The sequence below is a fragment of the Falco naumanni genome, chromosome 21 (assembly GCF_017639655.2).
Source record: "Falco naumanni isolate bFalNau1 chromosome 21, bFalNau1.pat, whole genome shotgun sequence".
Lineage (NCBI taxonomy): Eukaryota > Metazoa > Chordata > Aves > Falconiformes > Falconidae > Falco > Falco naumanni.
This window is the reverse complement of record NC_054074.1, coordinates 599,624-612,823: the sequence shown is the minus strand read 5'-3', so window position 1 is coordinate 612,823 and position 13,200 is coordinate 599,624. Positions and strand designations below refer to the sequence as shown.

Genomic DNA, 13,200 nt, shown 5'->3' with positions numbered 1-13,200 from the left:
TACGGCTGCGATTCCAAAGAGAGGCTATGTCCTTTATTTAATTTGATTCCTATTAGCTGTAACAGAGTCACTGGACAGCACTGAAGGATGCTTTACTCCATGTTCTGTCCTGTTTTTGTTTACCCGATTGCCTTAACGGCACAGAAACCATTAGGAACAGCCTTCAGCAATAAGTATTTAGACCCTGTTCAGAGCTTTGAGCACAGCCATGTGAGTTATCTGCTCTGTTTCTCTGTGCTGCTTCAGATTTAAGTTTTTAGAGTAAATGTGGAGTGTGATCAAGTACATTTCGGAGCAATTTGCAGGCACTGCTTTTGGAGCCCGTGACAAACTGCCAATGTGAAATAACGCCTCCTGCGACGCTCATCTGCACGGGAAGCTGTGGGAGCAGCACTAAGCGAGGGTTGAGGGCAGAAGGCTTGAGGCTTCTACTTCTTGCCTACAGGTAACAAGCCTGGCCCCGACCAGGGACTGGGGCTCTATGGAGGAGTTTTCCCTGCCTGCCACGTCCAGTTCCCGTAGCCTCTGGGGAGGGACGGTTTCTGCAGCTCCCTCTGTGCTGATGCTGCAGGCAGCAGCTGAACCAGCCGGGCTGGAGCCTATAAAGAGGATCGGAGAAGTGTACTGAGTTTTCCGATGTCCCATCCTAAGCTAGGTGCTCCCTTGTTTTTGGACCAAGGGCTCTGGGGATCTGTGCTGAACTCTTTACAGTTTATTGAGCCTCCTGTGACCAGATGTGGTGATGACCCCGCTTTGCTGAGGGGAAGGATGTCTGATGTTAACTAGTCATGTCCAGTGGAAGCCTGTGGGAGTTAACGTGGGCATAGAGAGTTCTTTAATCCAGTGCTTGGTGGCACAGACTGCTTTAATTTTGACTTAAATGAGATAGGGCACTTGGAATGCAAACTGCAGAGATGTTCCACTTACAAGCAAAGCATTTGACGGTTTCACTTTTCTTAGAAAACTGAACAGGCAGTATAAATAAAGGAAGCAAGCTGAACTGTAAAAAAAATAAAATAAAAATCAGTGAAGCTACCAAGGAACTATGTGTACCCTCTAGAACAGGGGTCCCAAAACTTTTTAAACAGGGGGGCGGCGTGCAGATGAAGTGGCAGGCAGTCATCTGCAGTTGCTTGGTTCCCTTCCCCGCCCCCTCCCCCCCCAACCCCTGGCAGGGGGCAGGGGGGGTCTGTAGATACTGGGGGGCCGGATTGAGGACCCTGGGGGGCTTGTATCTGGCCTGCGGGCCGTAGTTGAGGACTCCTGCTCTAGAAATTCAGCTAGCTAACATACCAGTGGGTGAGATTTGTGCATTTTTCTTGGTGGAAAAATATTTCTGCCCTGTGAGCCCTGAGGATGGCTCTGATAGCAGGGAGAGGCAGTTTCTATCACTGTGCAGAAGGGTGATGCTTCTGCTTTCCTGGCTGGGTTTGGTAGTGCTGTCAATGGTGATTGTGTGGCTCTACCAGATCAGTCATTTGAAATGTTGCCGCTTGTTATGTATAATTGGTGGCTTTGGTCTGGTGGGAAGCTAGATCTGCCCTTCACGCTGTGTGACAGGCCATCAAGACCATGTGTCAGACTGGTTATGCCTTTACTGGTGGCTATAGAAAATCAGAGGGCAAGTGCTGCTCCTCACATTCACTCTTTCCACCTTTTTGCAGGCTCCATGAGAGAGCACCTAGATGTGTTTGAAGCGTCTGGGAATGAAGCAGACATGGCTTTGCCACCTCCATCAGGATCTCGGAAGGGGAAAATAGTAAGAGAAGCTACCAAAGTCCCAGCAGAATTGGGACAGGGGAGATGGGAGCTCCCAATAGGGTTGGACATTTGGGAATTGTGTGCCAGACAAGTACAGAATAAATGCTACATGTGAAGCAAAGACACCATAAGGTGAGGAGTGTGTGAAGGGTGTGTTTGTATGAGAAAGAGCAGTCTGAAGGCACAAAAGGAAAATTGGTTGAACACAAGGATAAAATAAATGAAAACATAAAGCAAAAGCAAGAAAACGAAAGTAGTAGGTAATGTTTATTTGGAGGGGAGTGTGTGTGTGTGTAAATCCCAAGCCTTAGGAATAGCCTGCAATTTCCAAAAAAAAAAAACCACCCCCAAAAAGGGCAGGCCAGGGGGAGAAAAAAAGAGACTGGTCTAGGAGAAACATGTAAGAACAGGGAAAGAACCTGGAAAGGGCATGAGGTTTAACGAAACATTTGAGTTGCCACTAGCAGCAGGGATGTCCACTGTTAGCCTGTATAAATGTGTGATCTAGTGGTGACACGGCCTCTCCTCTTTCTCTTCTCGGTCCCTGTGCTCCCCTAATACATCTGCCTAGTCTGGGCTCTGGTCCTGCCCCATCGCCAGGGTGTTTGTGCTGTGGCCAGGCTGAAGGGTCCTTAGTTTCTATTGTGCTTGTGGCGGTTCACTATAGTACAAATAATGGATATAAGCTAATTATTAATGTAAGCTATGTTGTCATAGGGAGGCTGAGTGGGAGAGAAAATTCACTTACAAAGTAAAGGTTTTCAAAGAAAATATTTACCAAAGAGCTTTCTCTGTTGATGTGTTCTGTACCTTGGAAATGGAGACTGACTGTTAAAGAAAACCTTGAGTAAAACAAGAATAAAAGAAAAATAACTGAGAGGTTACTGTGCCATGTGCACACTATTGCCAAACAAAGAACTTCAGACTTGATGACAAAGCTGTATATAAGCTTGCATGATGAAATCTGAAGCTGGATAAACGCAGCTTGGTTTTCATTTATAGTTTAGTGCCCGTAATCTGTCCAGCATCATAAAGATCTTAAAGCTGAGCCAAGTTTTAGGAGACCCTGGGTGAGTTATAGTTTCTGATGGAAACCATGCAAAAAAAGATGGGCTTTCATGCCAAAGCAGACAAAAGTTAGGGTTTTGACTGTGTTATGCTTCAAGTTTCAGAATTAAAGTCTAAGCTCAAAGTAAAATAAAACCGGGACACTTCTGGCCAACAAAAGAAAAAGTTAACTGGAGCTGCTGCTTGCTTGCTGCTTTGTTTTGGGGTTTATTTCTTTTTTTGTTGGGTTTTTTTTTGTTGTGACAATTTGTAGTCTGCCTTTGTGGGTTTTTTTTGTACTTCCCACGTTGTCAGAAATGAAAATAGAATACAGATTCTGTTCTGCCTTTTATTTTCTTGTTGACAAACATCTGGAGACTCAGCTTCTGTAATAACTAAGCCTTAGCAAGTAGGTCTTGCTCTACAGTGTCTCTTGGGAGGGGTTGTTACTACTGGCTCTGCTCTAGAGGAGGAAGACAGCTCAACTTGTGTTTTCCCGTTGCAGATGTTGTCCTGGAGAAGGCCATGCATAAGTGCATTCTGAAGCTGTTGAAGAGCCATAATGAAGCAATGTTGAAAGTGTTTCATACTGCAGATGGTTTTTGGAAACAACTGAAGGAAAACCTTCAGGTGGTGCGGCAGAGGAATCCTCAGGAACCGGGCGTGTTTGTTCCAACACCAGACTATGTGGATGTTGAAAGTCTGTGACCACGCAGAAGATGTATTCACCTGAAAAGAAAGTCATGCTGCTGCTGAGAGTTTGCAAATTGATTTATACTGTTATGGAGAATAACTCAGGTATGGTGCTTCTTGTGGTTCAAGGTCATTGTTTTTCTAAACCTGGGGTTGTGTTTTGGTGGAGGAGATGAGACCACCTGATTCTGCAGCTTTGTCTCCTCCTCCTGGAGCTCTTGTAGCATCTCCTTGCCCTTTTGAGAGGGATTCTTCCTCTGCTTCCTTCCTGATCTCTCTGCATCTGGCAGCACATCTTACAAATTCAGTGTGAAGCAGAGTTGTGAAGCAGCTTAAAAAAAAAACCCAACCACCAGCTTTGCTTGACTGTAGGCATTTGAATTTGGCTGTCAGAAAGGCTGTCCTGTAAGCCTAGAATTTGACACTGGTTCTAAATTAGTATTTTCCTGGAAATCGTAATAAAGGATGCACCCAGTATCTAGCTGTAGTAATTCAGCAGTGTGTATGCAATATGACAATTACAAGGGCTCTGTGTTAATGGCTGGAGGAAAGCAGCCCCTGATCCAGTGTTTTGGGTTTGCTGTGCCTCTGAACGTTCTCATTTGGACAATTTCTTTGTGTTTTTGCAAGAGAAATAACATCTATTTTTACGCTGTAGCAGGAGTCCCAAAGTGACTTGAAACCTAGATGGTGAAATGGAACCACAGACCAGTTAAGACCCGCTTGATTAGTCAGTGGCACAGTTAAAACGCTGTGCTGGACAGCATGAATTCATAGGTGCAGCCCTATTGCCTGACATCTTATCATACGCTGCCGTGGTAGGTCACGAGCTAAGGTGAAGCAATGCTGGTGGTAGTGGAAGATTTTTTTCTCTTAAGAAAGTATAAGCTGCTGCAGGTGGTTGGCAGTTTTCTTTCGAGTGCTGAATCTGCAGCTGGGCTCTGTGCCGATCAGGATGCTTGCTTTCTTTTGAGACTTGAGGTGAATGGTGAAAGCTTGAGGCTGTAAAAGACCCCCAGGCACTTTGGCAAGATTTGGGCAGGAGCTTAGACCTGGCTTATTTCTGTGCAAAATCCTGCATTTTAAAATGTATATAGGAATCTTTGCCCAAAGTGATGTAAACTTTGGTTTTTTCTCCATACTGTATTATCACATTGAGTAAGGTATTCCCAACATGCAAAAGAAAAGTACTGAGAGGCTTCTGGTGAACCATTGTACTGAGGGGCTTGGGCTAAGATGCAGCAAATGCTCCTTGGGGTTGTCTTGCTTTGTCATGTAAAGTTTTAAAATGTGGCATCGAGCCAGCACCTGTTTCCAGTACCTGCTTTGTCCTGTAATCTCAGCCATATAATAGTGTAATACCTGGAGGGTATGTCTTAGCTGGTCTGACTTTCAATATCAGCCCTTCAGTCCTCTGGAGTTTCGCCATAGTTTAAACTGGCTCCCGATCTTGATGTTTCAAGTGACCATCACACCGCTTCTGCAATGAGCACAGTTTGGCCAGACCCAGAGATCTAGCCACATAGCGTTTTCTAAAGAGAAAGTTTAAATGCGGTAAGAGGAACACATACAGACCTAGGTACAGCAGAGCCTCTGTGTGTTGCGTGCTGTTGTTACTGATGATGCTTCACCAGCTAGTTGGGAGTTACGTGAGGCTTTGCTCACTGGTGTTTTTAACCATGATCCATCAAGGAAATATGCAGAGTTTTCATGTAAAATCTAATAGGCTTTTATATACAGGCTTCTCTGCTGGGTTTCGGACTCAGGAACGGATACTTGTGGCTGGATCCTTCCAGAAAGGGGACGTCGTCCGTGCACGTATAAAGAAAATGCCCATTGATTTTCTTTTAGCCACTGACAGAAGTGCGGGTGGAGGTCAGGCCAGACTGGCATGGCTACCTCTTGTGAGTTCACCAGTTGAGCTGACACCAAGGTGAGCCCAGTCTTTAAATTCCCTTGCGTGCTTCAAGGTCTGCGTCATCCAGTTTGTGCTCGTTAGAAGTACAAGATGAAGCTGGACGCTGCCCACCAAGTGTCCGATGATGTTCTCTTTGCTGCACATCCGTAACGAGAGGCTCTAGAGTAATACAAACCCGGTCAGTAAAGGCAGCAAAATAACACTTTCCTTTCAAACACCGAAACTGGTAAAAGGGTGTGATTTGTCTATCGCTGCCTGTGTTCTCTTTGACCCAGGGAGGCTGTTTGGAGCTGATGACTTCTTGCCTGTGTTGGCATATGTGCTGGCCCAGGGTGATACGCTGGAGCTGGATACTGAAACTGAATACATGGTGGAATTGCTGGATCCATCTTTGCTGCATGGAGAAGGTAATCAACTGCTATTAGAACTGAGTGGAGGGCTGGGGAAGGGGGATTCTTCCTCACCTCGTTTGAGTAGAAACCCTTTTGACGGAGTCATGTAGTCGGTGATGGCGGTAGTGTAACAAGAGAACCTTGTAATTATTTCCACCTTAAAATAAGAGAAGGCTGGTTAGCTTGCAGAGTTACAGCCCCAAGTGACCTGGGAATCTACCGACGTCTTAGGAGGGAGTATGTTGTTTTCTGCCAAGAAGGAGGAGGCGTCCTGACTTAGCAAGCAAACATAGGCTGTGTGGGTGCCAACTGTGGTTATCCTTCTGTGCCTGAAAATGTCCCGAGAGTATGTCTGGGTCTGCAGCATTCAATTGAGTTGTGAGACCTGGAATGGGACCCGGGTTAGGTGCTTTGTAAAATCTTTGGGGGAATTCTCTGCCCCTCTGGGGAGAGTGCTTTTGAGAATGTTGCCCCCCTTAATGATCCTGGTTTATGCCCGATACTTGCTTCTCACAGAGTATTTTTATGAGGCCTAGGAATATGTTTCTTAAGGCACTCTTGAACAATGGCTGAAGTCTGCTAGAGGCAAGGAAATCTCCCTCCTTTGTTTTCACGGTGGTGGTTTTAACAAAGAGGTATTCTGCCAGCCCTTGGTAGGCCCCAGAATCTATCAGTTTATGAGGAAGTTTCAAAGGTTCTTGTGACCAAGCTCAGCTGTGAGTTAAGTATATGTGTATACGTCCCATTTCTGCTATCTCTTGGGTTGCTGAAATTGCTGTATCCTTTTACATGCCGATATGCATGACAGAACTGTGTCAGGTTTCCTCTGGTTCAGTACTAGTTTGTTCCCTGCTTTGTGTGCAGGGTGCATTGTTCAGGAATCTTAGGACAGAAAATACTTGAGATGTGAAGCTGGAGATCATTAACACGCTTGAAAGGCAGAAATATTTACTGGGCTGTTAAGTCGTGTCGTTTTTAATGTAGCAAAAGTCATTCATCTATTGGCTGGCCCTGTTTGTGCACTAGTTAAACTGTACGGTGCAGGAAAAATTGTTTAGTGCTTTGGGGTTGTGCGGTTCAAATGTAAATGTATTTTCCAGTTTGTCTGGTGGGTCTTGCGTGTCTTCCACGTATTGAACTCATCACAGAGCTGAAAGCGAGAGGATGCTGTCGGTAATACAGAAAGCACTACTGTGAGCATAGACTGCATCTCTGAATGACTCCACAAATAGACCGTGCTGCCTCTTAATTGAATGCTCCCACTCAAATAGTTTACTTAAAGAGCAAGAGAAATATATGACAGCCTGTCTTCTGTTTCTCCTGGTTGCTGAGGACTGTTGCCTCCTGCTGAGAGTCCTTTTCCTTTGTGACCTGCAGCTCCTTTTGTACATCGGCAACTCTGTTGTGGCTGTACTTTGTTCTCCACTCATGTAATAAAGGTGAAGTCTGGAGAGCTGTACACGCTGCCTCCTGAACTAGTTGGATGTAGTGTTGGACATAGGTGAACAAACACAGCCTGCCTTTTAAAAACAAAAGCAAAACCTTTGGGATGCTTCCAGGTACAAATCACACGCTCGGTCATTGCTTTGTTGCCACTAAGGGGGTCACTTTTAAGTTCCTGAACAGTGGTAGATGGTCTTTTATGTCGTTTAAACAGCTGTGTTTGTTTGATCCCCGCTTGAAGCTCAGGAAGAAAACAAATCGCTGTTTGGAAACTGTTTAGAAGAAAACTCATGTTCCACCTTTGTAAAAACACTCAGGAGTAAAGGAGCGACACTGGTCATTTAAATAACCGGCCACCCCCAGCGCTAGCGGACCCAGAGATGGATACTGTTGCACCACTTTGATAATATGGAGCCCAGGCAACCACTGCACGGCTCTTAGCAGCTGAGAACACACTGTCCAGTATTTTGCAGGCAAGTAAGCTGTTTTTCTTTACGTATAAATATTTTGGCCATAGAATGCAGTGACTTTCGTGTATGTGTGCGTCTGTTTATTAAAAAAAAACAAAACAGAAATCGTTTGTACTTTTGACTGTGACCCGTTGGAACTGGCGTGGTGTTTGCAACCACTGTGAATTGTTCTTCCCCTGCTGTCCTTCACAGGAGGATATTCCTTGGCAAGTGCTTATGGAGCACTTTTGCTGATCAAGAACTTCCAGGAAGACCAGGCTGCCCAGCTGCTGAGTTCAGAAGCTAGAGATACTCTCCGGCAATGGCACAAGAGGAGGACAACTAACAGAACAATGCCTTCAGTTGATGATTTTCAGGTAGAGCTTTAGGCTGAAGAGAAAAAAAGCCCAGGGGATGGTTGTTTTGTTGGAAATCTCCATTTGAGAAGTATGATTCATAATGATTTCCTTGGGGCCACAAGTGGTGTGAAGCAGTGCTGAGAAGATGGCTGGCAAATTTGCCTCTGTTTCAAAGTCTTTCCACTTCATAACAGAGTGTGGTTATGATGGTATAAAGGAAACACTAAATAATGGAGCTTTCCCACTGTCCTTTGTATTTAAGTCGTGCAGAGTGAGGACAGACCAAATTGTATTTTAGATTCAGCTTCTTTGTACGCTTTGCTGTTAAAAAGAACAAACCCAGATTTCCAGTGGTATAAATCATCACAACTCCCCAGTAGCGATTGGTGGCTTACCGTGGGTAATAGAGAGGAGACTTGGCAGAAAAGCTTGCCTACAATTTGAAAGTTTAAGCAAGGAGTAGAGTTCTGTATTGTGGATGTCTTCATGTTTGTAGTTTGTTTTGTGGGGTTTTTTTCTCCCCCCCTCCCATTTCTTACTGCTCTTTCAGAGTAGGGCAGTAACTCCAACTGAAGAATAACAAAACAGTCGGGATTACTTTATCTTTTAAAACCAAGTCTGCATGCCTTTCATATAGGAAAAGATTGTTACGTAGATAGGCGTGCTGCTGTCTGTCCAGATGCATCAGTTTGCGAACTGAAGCAAGGAGGATGTTGGAATCGAGAAGAAAGGATTTACTCCTTTGTGTCTGGTTGTTTACAGTCCATACCACAGTGCAAAGCTGCTGGAGAGGCTAACAACAACCGTCAATAAGTTATGATGTAGCTAAGAGCTTGATAAATGAAGGCATGGGGTCATCAGGAGGTAATTAAACCTTTCACTTGTGGCTCCTTCTGCTTTATCAGTGTCCATGCAAACAACCACAGCACATCACTGAACAGGAAGGAGCTGGGAAAAGCAGCAGTCTCCCACAATATGCCTCTCTTAGGAACAGGAGAACTGACAAACAGAAATTCCAAACTGTGGCAAGCGCACAAAGCTAGTCCATCTTACTGGGATCCATTTTATATTCTGCTTACCTGTAGTTAGGTGTCACATTCAAGTAGCTTGATTCTTTGTTCTTTCTAGCAAAATATTACGCTTAATAGGAAAATTAATCACCTTTGTATTTCTGCTGGATGACTAAATGACAGAAGATTTTTTTCAGCAGGATCTTGTATTCAGTTTCACCTTCTCTTCCTCAGCAACTGAACTTCAGCCAAGCTACCTGTACAGCTGGACGCCGTGCTGGATGCTGGAAGATGCAGGGGAGCACGGGAAGAGCTGGCACCAGCTGTGTCCAGGGCTGCTCCTTTGACTCTTTGAAAGAGAGCCTCAAATCAGTAAGGTCGCTCCGCTTCCAGGCTATGCTTGGCACAAATTCAAGCACTTTGCTGCCTGCCCAGAATGCCAGTTTTCCATCTCCCTTCTCCACATCTGCAGTCCTGACATGAAGCACCTTCCCTACAAGGTATGTGTAACACAGCTTCAGCTCAACTCATCTTTCCCACATTGAACCAGGATGTGGTCACTACATGTCTGTGGTGCTGTCTCACAGCCTTACCACCAGCTTTTGGGTCCTGGAAAGGCCTTCATCCTCCCTCCCTCAAAAGGATGGAAAAGCAAAAAATCCGGTATTTTGATGATGATGAAATACAACTTGCTGATACTGCATAAAGAATTTTGATACTTACTATATGAGTTACAGGCATTTGCACAAACCTCAGCCTCTCCTTGAAGCAATCCTGTCCATCTAGAAGCATCGAAAAACAGGTCTTCTGTGTGTTAGCTACTTTAGAAATTGAAACTGTAGTGTGCTTTGCCTTATTTAGAGCTGATTTGATTTTTTTAATTTATTTTTTCTTCACACCGGCTAACAAAAATGGATTAGTTCTGCTCAGTCCTAATGGTTTAAAAGCTGTTGCAAAGTTCCAGTGTTTCAGTCTGCAAGCTATCAAAAGTTTATTAAAAACCCAGAGTGCTCTTTGGAACTGAAGTCATATGAGCATTCTTCTCAGTCTTAGCTTTTAACAGCTTGTTCTTAGGAAACGTGAATTTTTGCCATTGTGATTTAGCATGCTTAATTTATTCAGCGTACAAACGTAAGTATCAGCTCAGTAAATAAACAGGTCTTTCTTACTGTCATTTTTTCCATCTCCTTTCATTTTACTGCTTTTAGTTTCTAATTGCAGTTAGTTTTTTGCAAAAAAGCACGTGATGGCAGGCTGCTTTGCTCATGTGTCCAAAAGTGTTTTGTGGTTGGGTGTGTTTTTTTCCAGTTGCTTTTTATTTTACTTTTTAAATACTTTTTGAAACGTAGAACTACGTTTGCTTGTAGGACTTGTTTAGAATTAATCTATGTTATCAGTTGTGCACATGTGTGAATTTCAGCAGAGAAAAAAGATCCAGCTTTTGCCTCGTGATCATACGGTTTTACTTTAATGTTGCAGAGTAAATTTTCTTTCTGCCTCCCTCTAAGCCTGTTAGATGAAATTTGGTTACATCAGGCTCAGACACTAAGTTGCCATTGGTTAATGTGATGGAAATGTCCTGCATGAAAATGGATTGCCTTTTCCATGCTGCAGCATAAAGAGTGTGAATGGTTTATCGTGCAGCAACCTGTGGATCAACACCCTTGTGTGTTGCTGGCAGAGGGTTGGGTTTTTTTCTTTTTCCTTATGATGAACATATTGTGTGACGCTTCTCTTCAATAGTATTGACCAGCAGTTGCAGCATCATCTCTTGGGCATGCTGCCTCTTGCGGTGCAGTTCCTTAACAACCGAAAAAGAAAGAGCCTCCCATCGTGGTCCCCCTGCCCGACCCTGAGTGTACAAGAGCGGAGCAACTATAGTCTTAGCCATTTCTAAATCCACCTCCCTTAAAGCTTGTTTCTTTATTTTTGCCCACACATCACGTAGATCAGGAGAGTATAAATCAGGTCCTTTTTCAGGGTCTGTCAGTCCTGGGTCAAAGGGATCTTCCTCTGACGGATACTCAACTGCATTGACACCCAGGGGTTTAGAGCACTGTGACTTAGAGGCTGGTAAAGAGCATGCGACTCCTCTTCCTCTCCTTCCTCTGCCTTTTCTTCTTGTGCTTTCAGAGTCTCAAAAATAACTCTCCATGAAGAGAGCAGATGGTGGGACTCAGTATTGCCTTTTGTCGCAGAATCCCACAATTTCACCTCTGTGTTGTCCTGAAGTTCCCGTGTAAAAATTGTAGATGCAGTCACTGCGGGCATATCTACTTGCACCCACTTGAGCATTGCTTTAAGGTCATGCCCAGAAATACTTTTCTCATGTTTGTTAGGGAGACCTTTCATAAGCTCATAAACGTCTCTTTCTGGGGACGAAGCCCGATTCCCCATTACGGATTTCCCACAGCTCACCTCTCAACTCCGGAGGGATTTCAGGCCGGCTCCCGCTTCCTTTCAGCGGATCATTCAAAGTTCTGTGGGATTTGCTGCAAGTCGCTCAGGTGATTCAAGAGCCCCTCCACATCGGATCCTTCACTGGATCACGTCAGGGTCACCAATTTGCGGCGAATGAGGAGACGGGACACAGCTTGATGCAAGCAAGATGTCAGTTTATTAGTGATTTTCTTACAATTATATACGTCTCTACCTTCTACATATTACACACTGATTGGTTGACATTTAAGACACACCGTTTAAACAATAGGAACCGATTAGTTTACCTTATAGCAACAATTCCTATTCTAAGATTAGGGGGTTTCTTTCTAGGCGGCTTTCTTGATTAACAAAGTTACATATCGGCGCCATCCGTTCCCTTATCTGGCTACTTGTTTCTCTGTCCCCCTGGCTGCCTCCTCAGCTGTAGCGGCTCAGGGGTCTGCAGTTGGCTTGTTCCTTGGTTCCCAGGGCTTGTGCCCTACAAGTCTTATTCATCAGGCTAACAGTACTTGGACTCTTGTTCTTGAGGCCTTGTCCTACAGCCTCTGATGTTTATTTTGCTTCACAGCATTTAGTTTCCTAGTAAGGCCAAACACCCAGTCCCGTTAAAACCACTGGTGTTTTCAATGGGGCTTTAAGACTGCTATCTGTTCGTTTGTAATTGCAGGGTTAGAATGTGAGCCAAGGAAAGGAGGATGTCAACTTATGAATTTGTTATGCCTGCCACAGTCTTATCACCAACGTCAATTCACAAGGTGGCTGTAATGTACAGGAATCACTGGTGTGCGTTTCACAACTAGAACATAGAGAGGATTGCTGTTTGTTGCTGAGCTTCCTGTTTTCAGAGGATGAGGTTTGGAGGTTTTGTTTCTGATGTCTGTTTTCTCATTCTACAGAACTACCTTCGTGTTGCATTCCAGGAAGTTAACAGTGCGTGTACAGGAAAGACCTTACTAGTAAGACCCTACATCACTACCGCAGATGTATGTCAGCTTTGTGCTGAAAAGTTTAGAGTGGAGAATCCAGAAGACTATAGCCTGTTTCTTTTTGTTGATGACACCCGGCAGCAACTGACAGAAGATACCTACCCTCAGAAGATTCAGACAAAGCTGCACAGCTGCCCGCAACCCAAGGTCTTTCACTTTGTCTACAAGCGCATTAACAGTGATCCATATGGTGCCATTTTTCAAAACAATGATGAGTCAGCTTCTTAAAACCAGCAACTCCTTTAATTTCTGTTCCTTGTTAACTCTTGAAAACATCTTTGCTGGCTGCCTGCCTTAGGAGCTAAAACAAGTCTTAAACCATAAATACCTAGTTAAACATGTGCATTGCATACAACACTCCGTGTAAACCGTGCGTATGGCCAGTTATACAGAGTGTTCCACCAGTGTGTTTGAGCCAGCAGCCCATGAGGCTGAATTTCTTGTACCACAGACTCTTTTGAAGCGTATTATACCGTGGCCCTTTGCAGGTCTCTTGCTGTAGTGTGCAAAAATGTATTTTCTTGCACTCACTCTATAGCCGAATGTCTTAGCATACATATACTTGAATCAAAATGACAAGTGTTTCAGTAAACCAACTGGTATGAGCTTAGTTTCACCAGCATGAGTTTGACAAGACTGTCCGATGCAGCGCATCAGTTAACTCCTCATTACTTGGATGATTGCATCCTTTCCTAATTTT

At 44.3% G+C, this 13,200-nt stretch overlaps 1 long non-coding RNA gene across 3 annotated transcripts; it reads left to right on the top strand.

The window, feature by feature from the left end:
• The first annotated feature begins 1,268 nt into the window (after nucleotides 1-1,268).
• On the top strand, nucleotides 1,269-12,542 carry LOC121080176. 3 transcript variants are annotated; one of them, XR_005825277.1, is made up of 7 exons: nucleotides 1,269-1,759; nucleotides 3,314-3,606; nucleotides 5,363-5,434; nucleotides 5,695-5,826; nucleotides 7,917-8,080; nucleotides 9,307-9,572; nucleotides 12,182-12,542. It is a non-coding gene; the product is annotated as an uncharacterized LOC121080176 (long non-coding RNA). The 3 variants fall into 3 exon arrangements; XR_005825275.1 differs by having other exon boundaries at nucleotides 5,363-5,826; XR_005825276.1 differs by lacking the exon at nucleotides 1,269-1,759 and adding an exon at nucleotides 1,782-1,893 and having other exon boundaries at nucleotides 5,363-5,826.
• The last annotated feature ends 658 nt before the right edge of the window (nucleotides 12,543-13,200 follow it).